We start from the raw sequence: 26,819 nt of genomic DNA on the forward strand, positions 1-26,819 counted from the left end.
GTTGTTAGTGTATAGGAATGCTACTGATTTCTGAGTATTGATTTTGTATCCCGCTACATTACTGAATTTATTTATTATATCTAAGAGTCTTTCAATGGAGTTTAGGGGGGTCTTCTATGTAGAATATCATGTCATCTGCAAACAATGACAATTTAACTTTTTCTTTTCCTATCTTTACCCCCTTTTTTTTTTCTCTTGTCTAATTGCTCTGGCTAGTACTTCCAGTACCATATTAAATAGGAGAGGTGATAAAGGGCATCCGTGTCTTGTGCCTGATTTTAAAGTAAAGGCTTTCAATTTTTGGCCATTTAGTATGATACTGGCTGTTGGTTTGTCGTGGATGGTCTTTATTATATTGATGTAAAGACCATCTATTCCAATTTTCTGTAAAGTTCTTATCATGAATGAATGTTGGACCTTTTTGAAGGCTTTTTCTGCATCTATGGAAATGATCTTGTGATTCTTACTTTTGGCTTTATTGATATGGTGGATTACATTTATTGATTTACGTATGTTGAACCATCCCTGCATGCCTGGGATGAATCCCACTTGGTCATGGTGTATAATCTTCTTGATGATTTGCTGCATCCTATTTGCCAATATTTTATTGAGGATTTTTGCATCTGTGTTCATTAGGGAGATTGGTCTGTAGTTCTCTTTGTTAGTTGGGTCTTTCTCAGGTTTTGGTACTCAAGTAATATTTGCTTCCAGGAATGACTTGGGAAGGATTGCTTCCCTTTCAATTTCATTGAAGATTTTGAGGAGTGTCGGTATTAGGTCTTCTTTGTATTTCTTGTAGAATTGTACAGTGAATCCGTCAGGGCCTGGGCTCTTCTCTATAGGTAAGGAATTAATTACATGTTCAATTTCATTGATAGAGATTGGGTTATTCAGCAGTTTTACATCCTCTTGATGTAGCTTTGGTACTTCACATGTTTCTAAGAATCTATTTCTTCTGTGTTATCAAACCTTTGAGAGTAGAGGTTTTCAAAATAGATGTTGATCTTCTGCATTTCGATTGAGTCTGTAGTGCCTTCACCTTTTTCATTATTGCATGAATTTGAGCTCTTTCTTCCCTTTTTAAAATAAGGTTGGCTAGGGGCTTATCGATTTTATTCTTTCAAAGAACCAACTTTCTGATTTGTTGATTATTTGGATTGTTTTCTTAGTCTCTATTGCGTTGATTTCTGCTCTGATTTTTATAATTTCCTCTCTTCTTTTGGCTTTGGGCTTGACTTGCTCTTCTTTTTCTAGCTGTTTGATGTGTAGCATCATGTTGTTTATTTGTATTCATTCTGTTTTCCTGATGTGCGAACTCAGTGCAATAAATTTTCCTCTGAGCACGGCTTTCATTGCATCCCAAAGATTCCGGTAAGTTGTATCTGTATTTTCATTTGTTTGTAGGTATTGCTTAATTTCTTTTTTAATTTCCTCTGTGACCTACTGATTACTCAAGAGTGTGTTATGCAGTTTCCATGTGTTTGTGGGATTTTTGCAGTATCTTTTATTGTTAATTACTAATTTCATAGCACTATGTTCTGATAGCATGCAAGGGATAATTTCAACACTTTTGCATTTATTTAAATATGTTCTGTGAGTTAATATATGGTCTGTTTTAGAGAATGACCCATGTACTGCTGAGAAGAATGTGTATTTTGTTGTTGTTGGGTGGAATATTCTGTATATGTCTTTAAGTCCATTTGTTCACAGGTGTAATTCAGTTCTTTTATTTCTTTGTTGATTTTCTGTTTGATTGATCTGTCATTGGTGTCAATGGTATGTTAAGATCCCCTATTAGAATTGTGTTACTGCTGATTTGGTTTTTTCATTTCTGTTAGTACTTGCTTTATTTAACTGGGTGCTCTGGAGTTTGCTGCATATATATTTAATATAGTTATCTCTTCCTCTTGGAGTTTTCCCCTAACCAGTATGTAGTGACCTTCTTTATCCCTTCTGATCATTATTGGCTTGAAGTTGACTTTGTCTGCAAACAGAATAGCTACCCCCACTTTTTTTTTTTTTTTTTTTTTTTTTTTTTTTTTTTGCGTTCCTGTTGCATGAAGTATTGTTTTCCATCCTTTGACTTTCAGTCTGTGAGTATCCTTTTGGATTAGATGGGTTTCTTGTAGGTAGCATATGGTTGGATTTTGTTTCTTGATCCATTCTGCCAGTCTGTTTCTTTTAATTGGTGCAATTAGACCATTTACCTTAATAGTTAGAACTGTTATATATTGGTTTATTGTTGACATATTATCTTTCTGCTGTTGCATGTGTATCTTTCTGCTCTGTTTGTCTGCTTTGTTTAGTGGTTTTTTTTTTTCTAAATGTATCTAGGCTGTCTTTGAGTATTCTTTGCAGGGTTGGCTCGGTGATCATGAAGTTTTTCAGCTGATCTTTGTCATGGAAGTATCTTATTTCTCTATTGAATTTGAAGGACAGTTTTGCAGGGTACATCAGCTTAGGTTGGAAATCATTTTCCTTTAGAATCTTAAATACATCACTCCATGCTCTTCTTGACTTTATTGTTTGTGCTGAGAAGTCTGCTGTTATTCTGATAGGTTTTCCTTTATAGATCATCTGTTTTTTCTCTCTGACAGCCTTTAATATTCTATTCTTTTGTTTGATTTCTGGGATGGTCATTATTATATGTCTTGGTGTAGATTTATTTTGGTTATGACTATTTGGAGTTCTATATGCTTCATTGATCTTGATATCAGTTTCCAATCTTGTGTTTGGGAAATTTTCAGCTATTACTTCTCTAAACATCCTCTTGACATCCTTTATGTTGTCCCCTTCTTTTTCATTTATCCCTATCAAGCTTATGTTGTTTTTCTTTGCATCATCGTGTAGGTGTTGAATTATTTCCTTATTTCTTGTTATTTTTAAAAGATGTTTTATTTCCTGCTCACTGGCTGCAATCTTGTCTTCGAGGCCTGAGATTCTATCTTCACATTCATTGAGGCGGTTTTTACAACTTTCAATGGAGTTTTTGATTTCTTGTATATCTCTTTGCAGCTGTTTTATGTATTCTGATTGTTTCTTATATTGTTCATCCAGGGATTCTATCCTTTTGCTTAGTTCCTCCAATTTTTTAACTGCATCTTCTTTAGCTATGTTTAGCATCTGCTTCATTTCTTTTATCATTTCTTCTTTTATCTGAGAGATTATTTCTAGTTTGAATTACTTTAAGGCTTCCCATACATGCTTCTTTATTTCAGTTACCATTATTTCAGGTATTTCAGTTATGTGGCATGTGTTTTCTTCTATGCACATGACTCCTAGGCTTTCTTGGGATGGGCTGGATGTTTGAGATTGCATTTTGGTCTTTTGTTTTGTCATTTTCCTGTATTTTGGAGCTTCAAGTGTTGTTCCAGGTGTGGGAGAGAGTTCCGCCGGCCTGGGATGTGGTTTGCTGCAATGGCCCCACTCACTGGACCCAGCAGGGAACCACAGCCTGGTCTCCAGGCCAGGAAGAGTGTCCCCTCAGGGTAGGCGGGATTCCCAGCCCCCTCTGCTCCTCTCACAGATTCAGTCAGTCGGGAACTGGCCCGGTCCCCAGGTCAGAAAGAAAGTTCCTGCATACTGGGTGGGAATCCCAGCCACCGCTGCTACAGTCCCTGATCTGGCCTGGTCCCCGGTCCAGTGGGGAATTGGCCTGGTCCCTAGGTCAGGGAGAGAGTTCCCGCAGGCTGGGTTGGACTCCCAGCCGCTGTTGCTACACTCCCTGGTCTGGCCTGATCCCCAGACCAGTCGGAAACCGGCCTGGTCCCCAGGTCAGGAAAAAAGTTCTCGCAGGCTGGGCAGGACTCCCAGCCTCCACTGCTACAGTCTTTGATCCGGCCTGGTCCCTGGTCCAGTAGGGAATGGCCCTGGTCCCCAGGTCAGGGAGAAAGTTCCCACAGGCTGGGCGGGACTCCCAGCTGCCACTGCTACCCTCTTGGCATCATCTTGAAGCTGCTGGATTGTCATTTCATGCTGCTTTGTTTTTTTTATAAGTTCTACCCTTTCATGATTGCTATCTGTGATTCTGTCTTTAAGGTCTGAAATTCTGTCCTCAGCTTCATTTAAATGGTTTTGCTAGCTTTCAGTAGAGTTTTTTGGTTCTTGGATATCTCTTTGAATTTGTTTCATGGATTCTGCTTGTTTTCTGCATTGTTCATTCAAAGTTTCAATCAATTTCCTATGCTCTTGTATTTTTTAATCTATTTCTTCTCTAGCTACATTGAGCAACTTATTTACTAAGGTTGTTATTTCTGTCTTTACATAAGACATTATTTCTAATTTGATTTTCTCTATAGCCTCATAGATTTGTTTCTTTATTTCATTTGCTATCTTTTTAGAGATTCCTGATGTATGACTTTTATAGTTCTTTATTTCAGTGTCACCTGTACTTATTCCTGATGTATGACTTTTATAGTTCTTTATTTCAGTGTCACCTGTACTTACTCCTGATGAACTAGATGTTTGAGATTGCAAATATTTGCAACTAGATGATTTGAACTAGATGTTTGAGATTGCGAGATGTTTGAGATTTGCCTTTTCATTTTGTCATTTCACCTTTGGGTAAATATTTGGCCTTTCAATCCCAACAGTCCCAACTGTCCTTAGTGTGAGTTTTAGAGTCCTACTGTATGGTTGACGTTTGTCCAATTGTTGGGTACCACAATGTAGAGGAGAGCCAGTTACCTGAGTTCCTCCTACAGGGCCTGTTGGGTGAGTCCTGTATTCTTTCTGGGCTAACTAGCCTAGAAGTATTGATGTAGATCAACACTTATTTCCTGCTCTTGCTATGTCTTCAGGTTGTTGCAGGTCACCAGCTCTCCCTGTCTCTAGTGTTTGTCTCAGCTGGGACCCTACTGTGTCACTGGGTGTCTTGTAAGCCCTTCTGATTTTCTCCAGGTTGGGAGAGGCCTTATTGGCACCATCCTCAGCCTACCTGATGTTTCTCTGTGGAGGATGGACTCACCTATATTCTTGTGAAAATTGCCCAGGTTTTATTTCTGGAAAGGGCTTGGCTATTGCTCCTGTTTACTCACTGAAGGTGACAAACTATGTTCCTATTTTAGGGGCAAACTCAACACATTGATGGAAGCTTGCTGAGGTCTTCTATTTGAATGAAGGGTTACTGCGTCTCACATCAACACAGCACAGCAGTGTTTTGGGGCAGGAGTGGGAGCCGAAGATCAACAGCAATACTAGATCCAGAATGTGGGGGGGGGGGTGGCAGCATTGGGACATCAGGGGCATGGAAGAGGCTGGCTTGGCCTGGCCCTGCGTGCCACTGAGGTCCTGTGTCCCCCTAGAGGTCCTGTGTCCAGCAGTGGATGGCTGTATGGTAAGAGTGGAAGGGGTAGGCTCAAGGGGCCTGGCCTTGGGTGTTGCCACTTGTTTTGGGTCCTGGGGTGGTTGATGGGATGGCACAATGTGTGTTGGTTCTTTACTTTTCCCCTCTGTTACATTGTTTTCCTGCTTGATGGTGTCATTCTGCTGTTCCTGAAATTGTAGTCATTTTTATCTCTATCGAGAATGTCTTTCAGGGTTGGTATATCTTTGTAGGGTTGATTTGGTGGTCATGAAGTTCTTCAGTTGTTCTTTGTCATGAAAGTGTCTTATTCCTCCATCAGTTTTGTAAGATAGTTTTATAGGGTACATCATTCTGAGTTGGAAGTTGTTTTCTTTTAGGACTTGAAATACTTTAGTCCATGCTCTTCTTGACTTGATTGTATTGAGAAGTTTCCTGTGATTTGGATGGGCTTTCCTTTATAAATGATCCATTTCTTTTCCACAACAGTTCTTAATATTCTGTTCTTATGCTGAATTTCTGGGAGGTTGATTATTATATGTCTGAATGTAGATTTATTATGGCTATGGCTAATTGCAGTTCCATATGCTTTGCTTATCTGCATGTGAGTTTCTTTTCCCATGTTTAGGAAATTTTGTGCTATTACTTCTGTAAACAGTTTTTAAAATATCATTTCTCCTGACTCCTTCTAGTTTACACCTATTACTTATATTGTTTTTCTTTGTATCGTCTTACAGTTGTCAATTTGTTATTTCCTGTTTCCTCATTATTTTTTAAAATTTTTTCCTGTCTGTACACTATTGCAGTTTTGTCTTCAAGGTCTGAAAGTCTATGTTCACATTTGTTGAACTGGTTTTGTTAGGTTTCAATGCAATTTTCGATTTCCTGAATGTGTTTCATGCATTGTAACTCTTTCCTATTGTTCATTCAATGTTTCCACCATTTTCCAATGCTCCTCTATTATTTTATCTATGTCTTCTTTAGATATGCTCAGCCTTTCTTCCATTATGTTTATTATTTCTTGTTTTACCTGTTAGATTATTTATGATCTGATTTCCTTACAGCTTAGTGAAGTTGTTTATTTCAGTTGCGATCATTTCACAACTTTCAGTTGTGTGACTTACACTTTCTTCGATGTCCCTGTCTACAGGACTTATTTGGGATGAACTAGAGGTTTGAGATTGCATTTTGTTCCTCCATTTTGTCATTTTCCTGTATTCCTCCAGAACAGCAGGATACCAAGTCTCAATTTTACTTCCTCTGTTGGTATTGGCTGGCCATCCAGGAGGGCATCTTCTTGCCTGAGTGGGGTCTGCATGGCACACCAAGGCTCACTGACTGGGTGAGGTTTGCTAGGCATGAGCTTTCCTGGGCCATGCACACTGTTACTTCCTGGCTGGTTGGGGTCATAGGGTGTGTCTTTCCCAGCCCAGCACAGCTCACCAAAGCTTCCTGGCTGGGTGGGGTTCACTGGGCTGACTTCACTGCAAAGCACAGGGACACTCCCCAACTGGCTGGGATCCCTGGGTGGTCCTTTCCCTCAAATCTAAATTTAAATCAGCTCTGCTGTTTGCTACCACTGTGATTTAGGGCAAGTTATTTAACTTTTTCATAGAAAAAAGTTTTCATCTCTCCAGTAGGACTACCAATAGCAATTACTTTAGGTGTCATCATTAAGATAAAATAATTCTAGCACATAATAAGCAGTTATTTAAATAGGCACAATTATTGTCATTTTCAGCACTTTGTAAAATATGAACTGAGACATCCTCTTAAGTAATTCATTTTATACCAAAATATCTTTAAATAAGCCTGTCTTTAAGGATAATATAATACCTCAGAGATAGTCTTTATATACATGAGATTGCTAATGAACATGAGCATAATTTTATAAAATATCATTTTTGGTGCAGTAGATTGAATATTTTCTTTGAATTTTATCCTTATTTTAATTTTTTTCATTTTAAAACTACTATCTTTATTTTACATGAGTCTAGACATTTGATGAGTGTATTTGGTGCCTATATACATTTAATATTTAATTTAATTATAAAATGTTTCTTTGCATAAGTTTTCAGTTTTTCTTGATGTAAAACCTTTTACATATTAACTACATAATGGTGAAGGTGTATATAGTTGTATTTCAATTAAAAATAAATAATTGCCAGTGATAAGATATAACTTTTCATTATTTTTACAGGGAGTTGTCATAGAGTTTATTTCTAGAAGCTTAGGAAATTTAGAATTGTATTCATAATTATAATTTACTCTTTCTTCTGTTGTTGTAAGACATCACAAGGAGAAAACAACAATTAGATAACTTTAAAAATATCTTACCATATCTTTTAATTTGAATAGTACCTGTTCTTTCTTAGAAGAAAGAGCTCTTGTTGCATTAATCCTGAATTATTAATGCCACTCTGTAGACAAAAACCACCTACATCCCTATGTTTGAATGATAAAAGAAAATTCATTACATTTTGAGGGGAAAAAACCACCTTTTTAGCAAAAGGCATAGCTTCGTTTCAGATTTAGTTCTAGAGATTCTAGAGATTCTAATCTGACTATTTCTTCGGCTATGCTTCTTTGAAAACCTCAATCTGATTTTCTAGAGATCCTGGAGATTTTAGTCTGACTATTTCTTCAGCTGTGTGTCTTTACAAACCTCAATTTGATTTTCCTGGATATGAAAGTTTTGCCTTTTATCCTCCTAGAAAGCTTGGCAGGAGCTACCATTAACCCTCATTAATTTGCACTTTTCCAGCAATAACAAAATTGTATTCTTAAGTGACAGTACTGTGGATTAAATGTGTCCTCCAAAGTTTGTGTGCAGAATTAAGCCCCAATATAAAAATATATGGGAGGTGTGACCTGATGAGGATGTTTAGGTAATGAACTGTCGTCTTCCTGAATGGTTTCATGCCTAGTGTAGAAAGAGTTGAGGTTGTGAGTTAAATTACTTGCTCCCTCAACTAGCACCTTTTTGCCTTTTCCCTTCCACCATAGAATCGCCCAGAAAGAAAGAAAGTCTTTGTCAGATGTAAGTTTCTCAACTTTGAACTTCCTAGCATCCAAAACTGCAACAAATAAATCTCTGTTCTTTATAGATTTCCCAGTCTCAGGCGGTCTATATTGACAGCAAGAAAATGGTAAAAGATAGCCAGGACCTTTATTTTATCTTGTAGTTCTAGTTACTACTATGATTCTTATCACATTAGTGATTAAAAAATGAGTAGATTTCAAATCAGTTGACCAAACAGCACATGTTAAATGTGATTATTTTCAAATAGTCATTTTCAAGTAAGTCATTTAATTTAGTTTTCAGAGTCACAGGCTTAATATCCAAATTATCCTCCACTTTTCATGAAACCTATTACAGAATTGATAAAAACTCTGAGTATTATACTTTATACAGAACTAAATAAGCATTTTATTAAGTCACAAAATAGTTCAGCTACTACATTGAATTTTAATTGATACTCAAAAAACTATATATTTATTGTATAGATTTGATGAGTTTGAAGGTGAGTGTAATGAAACACCATTTATGAAATATCCATTATCATCATCATATGTACCAGAAATTCAGCCAATTACATCCAAATGTTTCCTTTTGTCATATTTATTTGACAAGAATTATTAACAAAAGATCTACCTTCTTTGCAGAATTTTAAGTATAGAATACATTATTTTAGCTGTAGGCACTACACAGTACTATAGTAGAAACTATACTCTTTGACTACTGCTCCCCTGTCTTCCTCACTCTAGCCCATAGAAACCACCATTATATTCTCTGCTTCCATGACATTGATTATTTAGATTACTCATATAAATAGTATCATGGAATATTTACCTTTTGTGTGTGGTTTATTTGGCTTAGCGTAATATCTTCCAGCTATGTCTCTATAGTTAATTTCAAATGACAAGATTTATTGATTTTATAAGGCTGAGTAATATTCCTTTGTACATATATACTCTATTTTCTTTATCCATTCATTTATTAATTGGAATCTAGGTTGTTTCTTGGTCTTTGCTATTGTAAATTATGCAGTACTGAATGTAGAAAAGTAGGCATCTTTTTGAAACATTGTTTTCCATTCTTTAGATGTGTACTCAGATGTAGTATTGCTGGATTATGGCTCTATTTTTATTTTTTGAGAAATATGTACAGTTTTCCATAGTGCCTGTTCCAATTTATATTTCTGCAAACAATGTATGAAAGTTTTTTACTCTATATCCTCAATTCTTATTATTTTCCAATTTTTGATAATAGTAATCCTAACATGTGAGATATATCTCATTGTGATTTTGATTTATATTTCACTGGTGATTGTTGATATTGAATATTTTTTGTATGATTTTTGGCCTTTTATGTTTTCTTTGAAGAAATGTCTATTCAGTTTCTCAGCCCTATTTTTAATAAGCTTATTTTTTACTTGGGGTAGTGTTTGGTATTGAGTTGTAGAATTTCTTAATATGCTTTCATATGAATCCTTTATCAGATATATAGTTTGCAAATATTCTATAGTTGGCCTTTTAATTTTTTTATTTCCTTTCCTATGTGGAACCTTTTTAGTTTTATGTAGCATCATTTCTTTTTTGTTTTTGTTGCCTGTACTATTAGTGTTATATTCAAGAAATCATTGCCAAAGCCAAAAAAAAAAAATTCTGTACTTCACTAAAGATGCTTTTTCACTCAACAGTATGCTGTTTTCTCAAATATAATAAAATGATACAATTAAAATGTCTAATTCCTGAATAATTTTTTAAAAACACCATTTTTATCAGCTATAGTAAAGCACTTCAGCTATTAACGGCTGAACACTTGTTAAAAATGTGAGAGGCTGATAGGTACCCTAAAGCCTATTGGTTTATATATTTTGTTGCAACAAGAACATTTCTTCTATTACTAAATTTGTAAATCAAGAGTTCAAGTATAATTGTTAGCAAGCAAGACAGGGCAGAAACTTGGAGAATAAATGGCTATATAGTACTAATAGGGCGCAAATTTTCTGTCAGGAGCTGTGAACCCCTAAGCACACCTTGTACTACATATGTTACAGGAGAAGGCTACTCCATAATGTTTATAAGCTAGTGGGCCCTGGAATGTTTAACTTGACAACAGATGTTAGACTCTTAAAGCACCATTTAAAAAATAGAGTCATAAGACATTCTCAGGATATATTTTTTAAAATTTATTTATAATATATTTTAATTTTTCAAGATATAACATAATGTGTAGAAAATAATAATCTATCTACATGGTAGCTGTAAAAAGGTTGGTATTTTAGAACAGAAGATTTTAAGCTTATTGTTCATTTTATTGCATTACCAATGATCATAGATATAATCTATGAGCAAGACAGGATCCTTGTTGAGCACAGCATCTCTTAAATGTAATGTCTCTTTTTATATAGAGGCGTTATTCCTTCCAAGTTGCCATATTCTTCAAAAGGCACTTAGCAAAGCCATTGGAATTTGATACATTTATGTACCTAGGAGCAGTATCTGTGGAAAAGTCTTCTTTAAATTAGTTGGATTTTCTATATGAAGCAATGTAAAAGGGAAGATTTTATTCAAATAAGGGCATTTTTATGATGAACAATAATAGTTTTGTGGCTGTTTAAATAGCTGTGAGGTAACTACTTATTTTAAAATATTCTTCCCTATATTTCTCTTTAAATATCCTATTACAAGTAGAAGTTAAAATTTACATTCAGGTTGTTACCAGTACTCTAATACCTCCTAATGGATCACTATTTCATTGGTAAGCAAACATTGGCTAAGATTTAGCAAAGCTATTGGACCAGATAAATCTGTTATCCAGGGGCTGTTTTACATTTTTCATAAATAACATTGTTTTTTTGCACTTTTTTATTTAAAGAAAGACAAGACAAAATAGAAAATGGGCACAAATAGTACACTTTCAAAGAAAAGAATAAACAGTAATAAATCACTAGTTGATGTATACATATTGTCTCCCCACAAATATACAAGATATTCAAGATATACAAATATTCAAGATATACAAGTGGAACATATAAATGGGGATTCAACCAGGGAGTCTGCGAACAGTTTTTAAACTTCAATATTTCTTGTCCAAATCAAATTACAAGCCCAGGTATAAAACAAATACTAGACAAGAAGCTGTAGTTGGAAGGATGAAATAGGCTTAAGTACTTAGGGCCTTTCCAGCTTATCTCCTTTAATTTCCTTTTCCTCTATTTCTACCACCAGAGAATGTTTCAAAAAAGGATATTGAATTGAAAATATAATATGTAAATCAAATGATGATGTGTGGAGGAAGTGTATCTACAACTATCTGTGCATCTGTGTGATACCAAATGACTATCCATATGGTAACCTACGTATAATCCCTAAGTCAGTCATGATTCTGATTTCTTATCTATGCTTTTTTCTTTTCATTTTTCCCTTTCCTACATGTCACTTCACTATCTCTCAGGCCCACTCCTGCTGCCGTTCCCACCCCCACAGTCAACACACACATACAACCAGTGCCAACTTTAAACACATCTTATAGAGGCCAAAGATCAGATCAAAAGTAAATTTTAGTGTAATAAAATGCTGAATCCATTACTATGGTTTCCTCTCTCAGAAGTCTCCTCTTGCTATATGAACTTGACCATTGTCTCTTTTCTGGATAGCACTTATATTCTCAGTATTATCACTTTGTTACTCTCTGTCTTTGTCAGTCCACTGTTGCCTATAGTTCCTTTTTTAAAATATTTGATTAAAGATGTGTATATTAAACAAATATTTAATATGCTAATGGTACATAATGAATTAATTTCCTCTCCCTCATTATATATATATATATGTATATATATTCATATATATAGATTATATATATCCATATATATCAATAAATTTAGGTACATAATACAAAGAATTAAGTTCTGTTGTACTCTAGTAATAGGAATTGTTCAGAATTTTTTTATAAATACTATACAATTTAATGATCACATACTGATGATAAAAACTTAAATTTATGTGTTAATCCAAATTTTTATATCTCAAGTTCATTATTTTCCAAAATCTGAAAATCAGACTACCATTGATAAAGGATATGATTTTTAGGTGATGAGTAAGACAGTTCTAGGTGACATAGAAATACCTACTGTTTTAATATAATTAAGTTTTTGGTACATCTTAGATGTACATAATGATCATATTCATCATAGGGAATTTATACCTGAACATGATCTATTTTAATTTCTGTATTTTGCCCAATCTCTTCTGCTCCCTTGAACCCATCTTCCTCTCCTTATTTACAAAGCTTTGTTTCCATTTTATCCTTTTTTAAACTTTTTTTCCTTCTTTCCTTTTCCCCTTCCCTACCATAGCTCCTTTTTCCTTTTGAACAGTTTCTTCCCATTTCACAATATCTATTGTGTATTTTGTTTTTTATTTACTCTGTCACTTTATTATATCAGGGATACAATGATGTTTATACATGGAGTCTAATTTATTTCACTTAGGAGTATATTCTTACATTGCATCCATTTACCTAGATATGCCTCAAGTACTTCAGGCCCTTCCTTCTTTATGACCAAGGAGTACTACTCCATTATATTTAAAAGAAATCTTCTTTATCCATTCTTTGATTGATGGGCATTGGTTGTTTCCATGATTTAGCTATGACAGACAGTGGTGCTTTAAACATGGGTACAAACATTCTCAGGCAACTTATATTTGACAAAGGTGTCAAACTGGGATAAAAGATAGCCTCTTAAATAAATTATGCTAGAAAAATTGGCTTTCCACATGCTGAAGACTAGACACATGTCTGTTGCCGTCCACTAAACTAAAATTGAAATGGATCAAAGACCTATACACTAAAACAAAAATAATAAATCTGCTGATAGAATAGACACAGCTCTTGAAGACATAGGTATAAGCAAAGATTTCATGAACAAAACCCAGTTTCACAGGAAATATTACAAAGGATCAATAATTGAGATCTAATCCTACTGAAAAGCTTTTGCACATCAAAAGAAATCACCAAGAGAGTGAAGAGACAACCCACAGGATGGGAAAATTTTAGCTAGCTGTCCTTCAGACAAAGGACTTATATCTAGAACATATAAAAAACTAAAAACAACCATATCCTCAAAATTTAAAGACCAATCCAAAAATGGTTATCTGAGATGAATATGCACTTCTCAGAGGAAGAAATACAAATGGCAAATAAGTATATGAAAAAATTTTTCATTATCATTGGTTATTAGAGGGATGCAAATTAGAACAAGGCTGACCTCGCTCATCAAAAAATCTACCAATAACAAATGCTGGACGATCTGTGGGGAAGAAGAAACCTTTCTGTACTGTTTATGGAAATGTAGTGCAACCACTACAGAAATTAGTGTGGAGATTTGTTAAGAACCTAGATTTTTAGAGGCCCTATTTGACCCAGCTAGTCCTGTTATGGGCATCTTCCCAGAAGAATTAAAACTATCATGCCACAGTGATGTATCTACCATTTAATGACCCTAAACTCTATACTCATTGTTAAATTGTCTTTTGATTCATTTGAAATACCTAGAAAAATCCTCACTAAACTTCTTTATATAAAAATGAGTGTATATAGTCTGTACTACAAAATTCACAGAGGCAATTCTGGAATTACTTAATTTTGAAAAGTTGAATTTGCTCATTTTCTCCACATAAAAATTTAGTTTAAATAGTATTAGCTATCCTACCATTCAGCTAGTGAAGCCAGTGCTGAAACTTTAATGATTGAATGTGACTAAACAGCATCAAACATGAACTTTCTCTTCTGACAGTGTCAAATGCTGTGTCTTCTACACCAGGGTATAAAATTTGACTTTTCTCATGAATGGTTGAGAATATGAATATGTCTATATTTAATGTAATAAGTTACTGAGATATATAAATATGTCTATATTTAATGTAATAAATTATTGGCATAAACATATACATTTATTTTGAGAAAAAATAAGTCCGTAATATATAAAAGTATATACTAAGTAGACATAATTAATTATACATAGCATATTTGCATCGAGCATCCTAGAGCTAAGGAGGATTAGTTCTTAGGAAGTAATACAGACATCCTGCTTAAAGTAAAATGCAGGTAGCAAGTTGCAATGTACTAATACAAACAGCTACATAAAAGTTTAAGTTTTGAATATAATTTTGCATTTCCATAGAAATTGATACTGTCATAATTTTATATGTACAGAACATCATTTATGACCTTATTTTAAATTATTGAGGGTAAATAAATGATATTTTGGTGAGTTCTGTAGGTTAATTACATGTGATTTGATTTCAACACAAGTAACAAAGAAATGAAACACAAAAGTGCTATATAAAAGAGTCTACAGTGCTCACCTCGGCAGCACATATGCTGAAATTGGAACAATATGGAGAAAATTAGTATGGCCCCTCCACAAGGATGATGTGCAAATTCATGAAGCATTCCATATTTTAATAAATAAATAAGTGAAAGAGATTGCATTCAGAAAATATTTTCCTAAATAGGGATAAGACATTCGCCATGAGTAGTCTAAATAATAGATCATTTTTCCTTCTTTTATTTTGGGAAGATAGTAGAGACTTGTGGATAGAAAATTTAAAGTTTACTTTTCAGTTTATTCTCAATGTTATTAAATCACACACACACACACACACACTCTATTCTTCCACTTTTAACACTTCTTACATATGAAAGGATTTTTGAAGCATGATGTAGATTTTCTTCAGATTTCCAAAATTTCAAAAGGATACTAATTTCATGAAATAAAAGCGTAACTTTCAAAGTTGTACTTCAAGAGATATTAATTAATTGCCAAGCTAAAACAAAGGAAAAAACAAAAATCTCAAAATTTTTCATGTTACGAATTTTTAAGAAGTAAATACTAGACACATGCCTGCCTAAAAGAAAATTTAGGGTGGACAGTTGTTAGCAACATAACATAGAAGTTTTCTGTGCTTATCTAAGTTCACAGAACCACTGTCAGTGTTAGGAATGTAAACTGTATCTGGACTTCAGTACTGTGATAAGACACTTTATACTTATAATAGTTTTATGCAGAAAAAATAAGTATTTATAAATGAAAGTTCAAACTTATTTTTTAAAAGGATAGAAGGTAAAGTTGGTAACATTTAAGTGATTATTTGAATCTCTCAGCAGACAGTCCAAGATCACAGTATTTTAAACCTAACAAAGTATTCTAAAACACACAAAGAGTAAATGTTGACAAAATATTTTCAGACGTGTCAAAGAAAGAATGTTACAGTCTATTCTCTCATAATTGTAATTTTAAAGTTTATATTTAAAACTCATAGTTCATGTCAGTTTGTGAAGTTTACCCTAAAAATTTACTTTCTAGGCCTGAGTTACTAGTCATACTAAGTACATTAGACAAAGTGAATAACATAAGTTACTTCAGTAATTCCAACACCTAGTGGGTGAACACAGAACACATTCTAAGGTGGTTTCAGTAATAGAAATAGCCACACATTAATTTAAGGACCTAGAGTTCTTCCATTTAGCATTCAACACTCCCATGGATTCTCTACATCTTCCACTCCACTCTGTGCTTATTTCCAACCAAAAAGAACAGGAAGAGTATTAATGGAGGCCTGTTAGTGATTTAAATCACTGGTACCCTTATTTTACGGTGCATCACTAATCATATGACCCCAGTTAGATGCCCAGTGCCTAGCAAATAATTTAGAATAGTGCTGAAAGAAGAGTTTTATACCAGGGATATGTGACACTAAGAAAATAAAATTAAGGGTTCACATTTCTGCATTCATTGTAGTGACTCAAAGTGGGCTGCGGTATCTAAAAGATATTCACGGAGAACGTGATTAACACCTTTTATTAAAGGGAGAACGAGACATACAACGAAAGTAAAGCTTATAGAATGAAAGAATGATAGGGTAATGATATCAGGATATCAGGTTTGTTGAAACCATTTGTTAAGAACAGAGTAACAAAAGAGTGTGAATATTTTTCAGGCAAAAAGTTATTATGTAAAACCAAGACAGAATTCAATTATGAGTTTATTTAGACAATCTAATATAATGAACATTCTAATGAAAGTTCTCAACCACAAGTTTTGAGAAAAGAATTGTTTCAATACTAACACATTAAAATCTGTAGTATCATAAGAAATAAAGTATTGTCACTTAGAAGGTTTCTTATAAGTGATATAATTTTAACAACATAAAAATTACCATGCAAAGAAACAATTATTAATTATTTTCAATCAGTTTATTCTCATAAAAATCAGGATCTCAGTCTTAGTTGCTAAACTTCTGATTTGGTGTTTGGAGCTCGAGATTAGGAAAACCTTCTATATACTCATTTATCATATTATGTTCTAATTACTAATTTTCTTGTCACTCAGTCATGTAAGCTTCCTAAAAGGCAAGATCTATGTCTTATTTACTGCTGTAACTTCAGTATCTAGCACAATACCAAGTATACTGTAGGTTGTTCAACTGTTAAATGCATACATTGTCTTTATGTGGAGGCTTATTCTACAGTGTTTCTAGGATTATACCCATCTTATCCTTGCAGTATCATTTTCTACTAAAATATAATGCAAAGTATAATGATAAGACATACTACACAAAACTAAGTATTTCTTTGCTTCTTGAAATTGTCAGTTAATGCAGTCATCTACTCCTCCTGTATATAGCTTTATCACTCAACTTTGAAGTCCAGAATTCCGTGATAAACCAGCACAATATGTCTCGGTTATTTACTTTTGCCCTGCTTTCTTTTAATTAAACTAGAAATACTTTAGTCTTTTTGTTCATATCATGAGTAGCCTGATAATGCTTGTAATATCATTTGTAAAATATTGCTTATATTACACAAGAATGTATATCTGGAAGAATTCAGTGGTGAATAAGTCATTATCTTCATCCTATATTCATGCCACAAAGGCAAAGCATTTTTTATGATTAGAAAGATAAAGCCTCCTTTCTACAGTGTCAACACTGCTATCCAGTACTAGGTTGTCCTTTTTGTCACAACTTAAAATAAACGAAGGCTGTCAAGCCAAGGGAATGATGGAGACTAACTTAATGTGATACAATTGATGAACTGTAAGTTGTCCCATTTTTCCTTTTGAAGCATACTGAGTAGAGTTTAGTGCTGCCATGCAGAGTATTTTGATTTATACTCTATGACATGGATATTTTTATAATAGAGATACAGAGATTAATAGAAACAGGGATTAAAGAAGCAGGGATTAATTCTTTATGGAGAAATTTATAGTTTCTGTATATTTGGCAATTTGATAGTTAGAGAAATTGATCCAGCTTAAATATATTATCTGAGCAAATATGACAAAAAAGAGGAGACAAATGTGGTCTCGTAGAGGGGTTGAGGAGTGGTTTTCAGCTTGAAACTAATACATTTGTTAAATTTTATGAATACAAACAACTCTAAATGGGAAAAAGTCAAATAAAAAATGCAAGTGTATTGTTGGGCTTGGGTCACCATGATTTTTATGAATGTTGGTGAATGTCTATGTTCTTGAAATCAGAATACATGAGAGATTCTCCAAGTAAGGAGAAAGTAGATCCTATACGCATCTCAGCATGATGAGTCTTCTTAACATATGACATATTGACAGAGCTCAGTAAAACTTGATTTTATAGTTGTTACTAGTTTCAAGGCAAAAATTGGCAACTATTGAAAAAATTTCCATTACGAGATGTATTCTTTACAGTGCTTTTCCATTAGGTTATGTCAAAAATATCATCAATACTGCTCATGCACAAAATTATGACTTCTGCTCATATATTCTTTGCAAGATATCTAGCTAAAAGAAAGGAACAAGAAAAAAATCAATATTTTCCAAACCATACTCTCATACCTTTTACTATGTTGCAGATATGTTAGGAACTATACTATACACACACTGAATAATCATTCAATGGTAGTTATAGAAGTTGGGTTTGGGATAATGGAGCTCTCAGTCATATGATCTACAGTACCAATCTCAAGATGCCAATGAGGTACATTCAATAAGGGATAAGGTATAAAAATAAAATTTTAAACACTAAATCATTACACAGTTAAACAATATATATAGAACTCCAAGTGCATCATAGACTTATTTGTGCAGTAACTATTTTTTCATCACTTTATTGTTTGTGTCTTTGTATTCTGTTTTTGGTAAGCTATTTTAGTGGCATTAAATCACATGGGCAGTAAGACTGCTAAGAGGAAGAACCAATGAGTAGCAGTGAAGGGCTGCAATGTGCATTTGTAATTAGTAGGTTGCTACTTCCTACTAAAATATTTACTTTATTATCTGTGAAAAAATATCAGGAGAAAAAAAAAAAACCTGCCTTTTGAATAGAAGCATAAGAACAGTTCTAGGCCCCGAAAAGTAAAACAAATTATAAAGTCATCTTTAAGAAAAGAAAACCTGACTGTCCAAGTAAGTTTAAAACACTGGTACAGGATCTTAACAAAATATATATTTATAAAAACAAAACTAAAACAGTTTTTCCAATTCCAATTAAGAACAGTATCAAGAGGTGTAAAAAGCTCTATAATTCAAATACACAGGCAGTTAAAGGTCAGAGATAAAAATCAAAAGGCAGACATTCCCTTATATATGAATGCTGTTAATGTTTGAAGTTCTTTCCTCTTGAGCTTCTATGAATTCATACTGTTCTGCCTCTTTAACAAATTTTGTTTGTTCTTTCTTATTGGTCCATTGCTCAACATCTGAATCTTAGTGTTTATTTTATTTATAGAAGAAATTCATATAAGAATCTCAATATATGTGAAAATTCAACACATTCATAATTTTAAAACACAATTTAGCAAAAGAGAAGTAAAAGGTACTGCTTTTCACTAATAGATATTCAAGATAAAACAGATATTCCATGTATTTATGTAGAAAGTTATAAACTTATTAAGTTATAATGTTTCATAAAGTTTTACTGAGAAATATTAATGGTAACTCAAATGGAAAGAAATATCTTCATGGACATAAAGATTTGGTTTAATAAGGTTATTAGTTCTATTTGCATTAACCTATAGACAACAAAAGTCCTGTTTGAACAGGTTTTTGTAGGTCATGAAAGTTAACTCTAAATTTTATATAGAAAAGTATCAGGACATAAGACAAAGAAGTATTAACTTTAGGTGACTTACCATTCAAGCTATTAAGAATTACAAATCTAGGGTAATTAAGAAATTGTCATATTTTATTTAAAGGGATAAATAATTATATGAAGATAATAGAATAAAAGTGGTCAACAACAGACCCATGCAGAATTAGAAACTTTATATATAAGATAGTTATATGTCATATATAGTAAATGTTTAAATTTTTAAAATATTTATGATAGTAAAAGACACATGGCCACTAATCTCCATCCCAATAGTCTCCCTTACTTCAAATACATTTATCCTGTGGTTCTTGCTATTTTCTGAGGCAATTGTGGATGTGAATGTCTTAAAATGATTCAAAAGCTTTACCTGTCATGGCCAGGTTAACTTTGGAGAAGATGGAGAGGTCACAAGCTGCCAGGTCCAGAGACATGGGTTTCCACCATGACATTTTATGTCTTGGAAAATACCATACTTGTGCATACCCTTGTAAAGACTTTCTCAAAAGTGGACTTCAGAAAGTGGCAAGAATGATGATGTTAAGTGTATTTGAAGTATTTTAAAAGAGATTAGTGGCAGTGTGTCTTTTGGTGTAATAAATACTTTTAATTTAAACATTCACTCGACTTTGATCACATCTTGTATGTTGATAAAAATTATTAAATATAAAATAAGTAAATTATACCATCATACAACAAAATAGATGGATGTTGGATACAAAAGTTTAAGTGAAAAAAGTTATAAAAATAACTGTCACCCAAAGAACATTTTTATAAATATTGAAAATAGCCAAAACAATTTACAATAGTGTTTACCTTTAGAAGTGGGGAAAACAAAAGGCATAAAAGAAAAAGAACATATAGGTCAACAGAAGTTTCAGCAGCATTCTAATTTTGGGGTTTAATTGTAAGTTCCTGTATATTCATTATATTATGCTTTTTAAATTAATGATACATATCTATATATCTTCAGTCTCTTGTATATGTTAGAACGTATTTTTTAAAAAATTGACATTAAAGAAATAAAAGGAACAAAAGCAGAATACTCTAGAAATATATTAAATGATTTGAAAATTTCCTTTTCAAATTTCAAAAGTTACTGTGGTTGTTACTTCAGGATAGATCATTTATAGAATTAAATAGAATTTATAGAAATAGATCCTATATGAACTATATGGAAATTTTACTTGCTGGTAAGGATGGAATATTTAATTAACAATTGTAGTAGAATTGATTATACATATGGGAAAAATGAAATATAATTCCAACTCAGATAAGATATACATAAAACTGAAATCTAGATAACTTAAAGAATTTTAATTTAAACTCATAGACAAAAGTTTTAAGTTTAAAAAATGTAGGACAATATCTTAGAGCATTTTGTGAGGGAAGAATTCCTTGGGACTGAAAAGTAAGTAACATGAAAGAAATGATGAAAGCATTCAGCTACATAAAAGCTCAAAACTTCTATTATTTAAATGAAACACTGAAAGGAGCATGGGAAGATTAGTGACATGTTGGATGAATATATTGCCAAAACATATTATTTAAAGTACAATGGGTCTGAAGTATTTAAATAAGTGGTTACGAATCAGTAAGAAAATTACAATTAAATAAAAAAAGACAAAAGATATCAATAGTTGTATCACAGAAGAAGAAAAATAATTAAACTGCAAACCTTATAAATAAAAATATGGTTATCATAATTACTAAACCATAAGAAAATTGCATTGAGAAACCGTTTTACATATACTATACTAGAAAATTTTTAAAAATCTGACAGTACAAATAAAAATAAACTGCAAAATTGAAAATATACATGTTCCTTGTTCACCCTAAAAGGCTTGCAAATATGAGGTAAAAGAAATACAAACAAAATCTTTGTCAATGTTGTTGGTGATGGCAAAAGCCTGGAAATTACCCAGATTTCCTCTCATAAATAAATTGTACTATGGTCACATAGAGGAGCATTTTCACATTAAGAACAGCATTAACTATACAGATACATTTCAGTGTAAACCACAAAAATAATAGTGGGCCAGAGGAGCAAATGGCTGGATACATACACCGTGTAAAGAAAACTCCCAAACCGGGTGTGGGGTGCATAATAGTAATTCCAAAACTCTGAGAAGCTGAGAAACACAGCTAAATCACATGTTATTTAGTAATACACATGCCATTTAGCAATGTGAACGTATATTATAAAACCATTTAAAGTAAAGTGAAAGTACCATAATACTCAGATATACGTTTTATACAGAAGGAGAAAGATATAATCTAGGAGAAAAATATGATGTCTTTGGAGATACTTATAATTCTCTTTATGAAAGAGCAATTACAAAAATAATTATTATATAGGTTATTATATAACAGGATATTAAAAACTGGCAAATTTATTCTCACAGTTCTGGAGCTATAAATCCAAAGTCAGGATATCACCAGTGTTGGTTCTTTCTCAGTGCTATGTATTCCTTTCCCTTAGCTTCTGGTGGATGGCTGACAGTGTTTGCATTGTTGACTCTTTCCATACTTGAAAAACATTAATTTCAATATGGAAGCATTATTGATTGGCAGACATAGTAGACAGTTAATTTTCCACATCTTCTATCATCCCAGCATCAGGCCCTCTTCCTCTTAGCTGTTGTGTTTGTTTCCTGTGGCTATTAAATTACCATAAACTCAATGCCTTAAAATAGTTACAGAGAAATATAACTTCAGTTTCACTGAGCTCAAATCAAGGTATCTGTAGGGCCCACCTCAGTTGTAGGAACTTGTAGGAGAGAATCAACTTCCTACCTTTTTCCAGATTCTAAAGTTACATTTCTTGTATTCCATAGATCATGGCCTTTTTTTTTTTAGGGTCAGGATACTATATGTTGTTCCAGTAGCAGAATATCTGACTTGAAGATTAAATGCAAGTCTTACCTAAATAATCCATTAAAATCTCTCCATCACAAGACCACTAATTCAACCACATGTGGAAATCCCTTTTGTTGTCTGACTTGACTTTACAGGTTACAGGAATTGAGACCTACACATCTATGTTCAGCCTGATATAACTGCTATCTGTCCAAACTACAAAACATTTTTCTCTGCTACAGCTTCAGTTTTATCCATGAATTTATCAAAGACCTATATTAACTTTACATTTTCAAGCCTATTTCAAAATTTGGACATAGGACCATATGTGTGAAGCTATTCTTACACCACACAGAGCACCAGACCCCAAATCCCTACAAATTATGAACTGTATTCATAGTCCTAATCTAAATTAATCTAACAGCCTGATTAAAGTAAGTTCTAAGGCCATGCAGTTGGGATCAACTGAACTCTTGTCATTCCAGATCACTTCTGATGAGAACAATTATACAAATCAGATTTTAAAAACTGTCTTGTGACTACTCTGTAATGGCTTCTTGGACATATGCCTACTTTAGTACTAACATTAACAATTAACCATATTTTTGTTTTATGGAAGATTTTTTTAGTGCTTCATTCTCTTATTTTTTCAGTAATTTTTGTATGTTTTCTACATTTTTTTAGAGAATGGCAATTATGTTTCTCAGTTATAATTGTTTACATACAAGATTTCTCCTAGAACTTGTTTCATTAATGTTCTTATTTCAGACAACTACTAAACCTTGCTATTTTTATTTCATAGTATCATATAATATAAAACATTAGAGGAATAAATATGATAGATTTCTAAAGTAACAAAAATTATTAATTTAATGCTGCATTAAAATTTTGTTTTTGCAACTCATACATCCCTATAGGAATAATGTAATTAATCCAGTCACACTGAATAATGACTAGTAGTGTCCTTTTCCTTTTACAAAAAAGTAAGAAAAATATATATTTAAATAAATTAGAAGTCTTGTTCTAAAGATAAAAACTCACTCATATTTTCCAGGCATTAAGATATAGGTTTTATAGATGTAGATGATATAGATATGCATTATAATTGAGATTTTTCTTTACAGTGATTTTTTTTTATTTTTGATCCTCATGAAAAATGTCAGATTTGTTGTATTCACTCTTACCATTCCATCCTTCAGTATTCTCCAACCCTATGTGAGCATCATTCCAAATCTTAATTTATCATATATGTATGGCTTTATGTACTGTATATGTATGCATATATTTATGACTATTAGTTTGTTTCTTAGCCCACATTTCCTAATGTCACTAAAAATTCTTTAAGAATATTTTAATGGTTATATAATGTTTCAGATTTTGAATATTTTAATTATATAGTCAAATTATCTCTAAATTTTTTACTACAATAAACTAAAATTTGGTAGGATTTAATAAACTTTAGTTTGTTTCATTATTTCATTAATATAGAGTCTGAACAGTAAGTTGAGAATGTGTATACTTTTATGTTCACATTATCTGTTTGCAACTAGCTATCCAAAATTGCAAAGTAAGTTGCATTATCCAAACGCTTTTATTAAAGTGCATTAGTTTAGTTTTGTGAAGTAAAAAATATAAATATACATTGATATATTTTTGTTTATGAATTTATCTTATGATGCTATTTCCTTTTAATTTATTTAAATTGTATATTTAATGAAATGTGTATAAAATCATAGCATTCAGCCAACTATATTAATATTGGCTAAGAAAATAAACATTTGGGAGGATAAATTTAATTTGTAGAGGTAACAAGCATTACAAAATGGAATTTAGAATATTTTCTACCTATTAATGTACATTTCTATAGCTTCTTGCTTTGAGAAATCAGTCATTAAGGCTGCTATCAAAAGACAAAAAGAATAGTGACACTATTAACTGAACTTGTTTTGTAGCCATTAATGAGGTCTGTATTTGTGTTGTGACTCACTTTTCCCTGCAAAAACTAGAGTCTGCACTTATAGGGTTCTTGTGAAAGTACAGTCACATTTAAAAGCAAGCATAGTAGCACATGCCTATAATCCCTACCATCTAGGTTGTGGAAGCTCCAGTACTGGTAAATGTGGCAATTCAACAAGACCATTTCAAAATAAAAAAATAATTTTTAAAAAGTACAGGGCACATAGCTAATTACAAAGGGCCTGGGTTTAAACCTAAGTACCACAAAAAAGTGTAATCTTCTTTCTAACAAATAATTTTACCAAAAAGATTCAAGTAGTTAAAATATATTTCATAAATTCTTGCTTGATTTTTAATGCTATTCCTTTAAAAGAGCTAACATCATTTTTAGTGACATTATACTTCATATTCCTCTGCTTTTGTTTGCACTAAAAGAAGTCCTACAAGATCTAATATATTATTCTCTGAAGGTATGTTTATATCATTTCAATTAAATGTTTTAAGTCAGCAGTATACAGTAAATTATCATAAATGTTATTGTAAGTTCAAGCTAAAATGTTAGCAAGAGAATTGCTAAAGGGTAACACTTAAGCTCTTATTGGCCCTATGTATTTGGTAATGTCTGTGAAATATATTGATTGACCTGAAGAGCTTAAAGTAGCTTCTAACTTGAATTAGAAAGTGAATTTGGTCAACTTTTGAGGTCAAAATATTTAAATTAAATTTTGCTTAGTTATTTCACTTTTTAAGCAAGTAAGCAATAGATTCAGAAAGTAAATTATTAGTGTTTGCTTAGAAGTCTGAGAAACACATTAATGTACTTTGTTGATAGTTATTTAGCTAATACCTCATTTTACTTTTATCATGGATGGAGAGATGAGCTTGTTGAAAAGCAGAAAAGGCTTGCATGATTAGATCAATGTTGCATGTCTATAATTAATAATCTAAACAACCCTTTGGAAGATATGCAATATGCAATATAACAACTATTGTTAAATCCTATCATCTTGTTTTAAAAATCTATATTGTTATTGTTTTGAATGTGTTGTTGTTTGTTTGTATCTTTTACTTTTTGTGTCTTTTTCTGTGTCTTTCTCTTAAATAAAAAATTTGCAGGGCTGTTTTAATAGTATTTACAAAAATTTATTTACTTTACATTAGTTTATATTTCTTTGAATTTTTGTCTATGTGGTCTTCAAATTGTTAGTGAACCTAAAGTAGTTTCTTAATTAAGAAGCCTAAAACAGACACTATGGTAAAAGTTAATTTTTATTTGTTGATACTTCAGACATCAGATACATTGCATGTCCAACTAGTATATCTTACAATGTTTCACTAGCAGCTTTTGTTAAATAAATGATTTATAGACATGTAGATTTTTCATAGACTTTTTTCAATGAGTCAGGAAGGCAAAAACCTATTTGCTATCATTACTGTAACTAAAGGGAAAGAGAAAAAAGGATGAACAGAGATTTGTGGTGAGTAGTACCTACACTAAGTTAATTAACCAACAGGCATTTTAGTGTCATTATGACTTCATTTGCCAGGAAAAATTTGACTGTCTTTTGTAATTAGGCAATTCAGAGGCAAACTGAGACCACATGGTAGAATGACCTTGAGCCTATGTTCAAAGACCATGATTCTATGGTTCAATTATAGGGTACACATTGTTCCTAAAAGAAGTCCTTATTTGACAAATACCTATTGATTACCCGCCACATTTTAGATGATGAAATTTGACATAAATAAAATTATTATGCTATTAATAGAGAGATAGATTTTAAACAAACAATAAAATGTGTAGCATATCAGATGATGGACAATAAAAGTGTTGCAGTTGAGGGAAAAAACACAAGAAGAACTAGAGACAGAAAAGAAGAGGAGGGAAATAGGAAGAGAGATTAAAATTTTTAATGAAATATTCAGGAAGAGGTAAACATTGACATTGAAATATTAGGCAAGGGAAATATTTTTGGTTACCTATGCTTAATACAAACCATACGAACCTGATTCATATTCTGCATTGTATTTATTAGAAGTTGATTTCTTTATAGTTTAATAATAGAAAATATTGTTCTGATCAACAATTTAACTTTCTTTTATGTGCAATTAAAAGATTGCCTTAGCTGTACCAGTTTAGCATAGCTGCTCCTGCATAATAAGTTGCTTCTTAGGATTTGACTCTAATTGAAGCCTACTGAACATTATTTTTGTTTGTTCGGTCGCCCCTTACTTGTTATATTCCTAAGGAGTGATTTAAGAAAGATATTATATCCTTTATCTGTACTTTTTATTTTTCAACTTATTCAGGATGTCAGGAAGATAAGAAGGACCTACTTAATGGGAGATTTATCAATTCAATAGATTTATAGTTCAGTAGATTCATCGATTGTTAGATAAATGTCCATTTCTAGAGAAAGGCCTCTAATAAGGTAATAAAGGATTCATTTCTTTCCCTGATTCATTTAAATTTTTCATCAAACAAGAAATAAATGTCTTGATTATAAAATTTAGAAATTTATTGGCAAATTGATAGATTAGAAATACATAAGAATAAATGGAAATT

At 32.4% G+C, this 26,819-nt stretch overlaps 1 protein-coding gene and 1 non-coding gene across 6 annotated transcripts in view; both read left to right on the plus strand.

Annotated features, from left to right (window-relative positions):
- Positions 1–26,819, plus strand: part of Atrnl1 (attractin like 1) — an 833,524-nt gene that overhangs the window by 537,788 nt on the left and 268,917 nt on the right. The gene's annotated exons all lie outside the window — the stretch shown is intronic.
- On the plus strand, positions 14,670–14,776 carry LOC111758409 (U6 spliceosomal RNA). Its single transcript, XR_002792586.1, has one exon. It is a non-coding gene; the product is annotated as a U6 spliceosomal RNA (small nuclear RNA).

The sequence above is a fragment of the Cavia porcellus genome, unplaced genomic scaffold (assembly GCF_034190915.1).
Source record: "Cavia porcellus strain 051 isolate PalLab524CR breed Dunkin Hartley unplaced genomic scaffold, mCavPor4.1 scaffold_2, whole genome shotgun sequence".
NCBI classification, from domain to species: domain Eukaryota; kingdom Metazoa; phylum Chordata; class Mammalia; order Rodentia; family Caviidae; genus Cavia; species Cavia porcellus.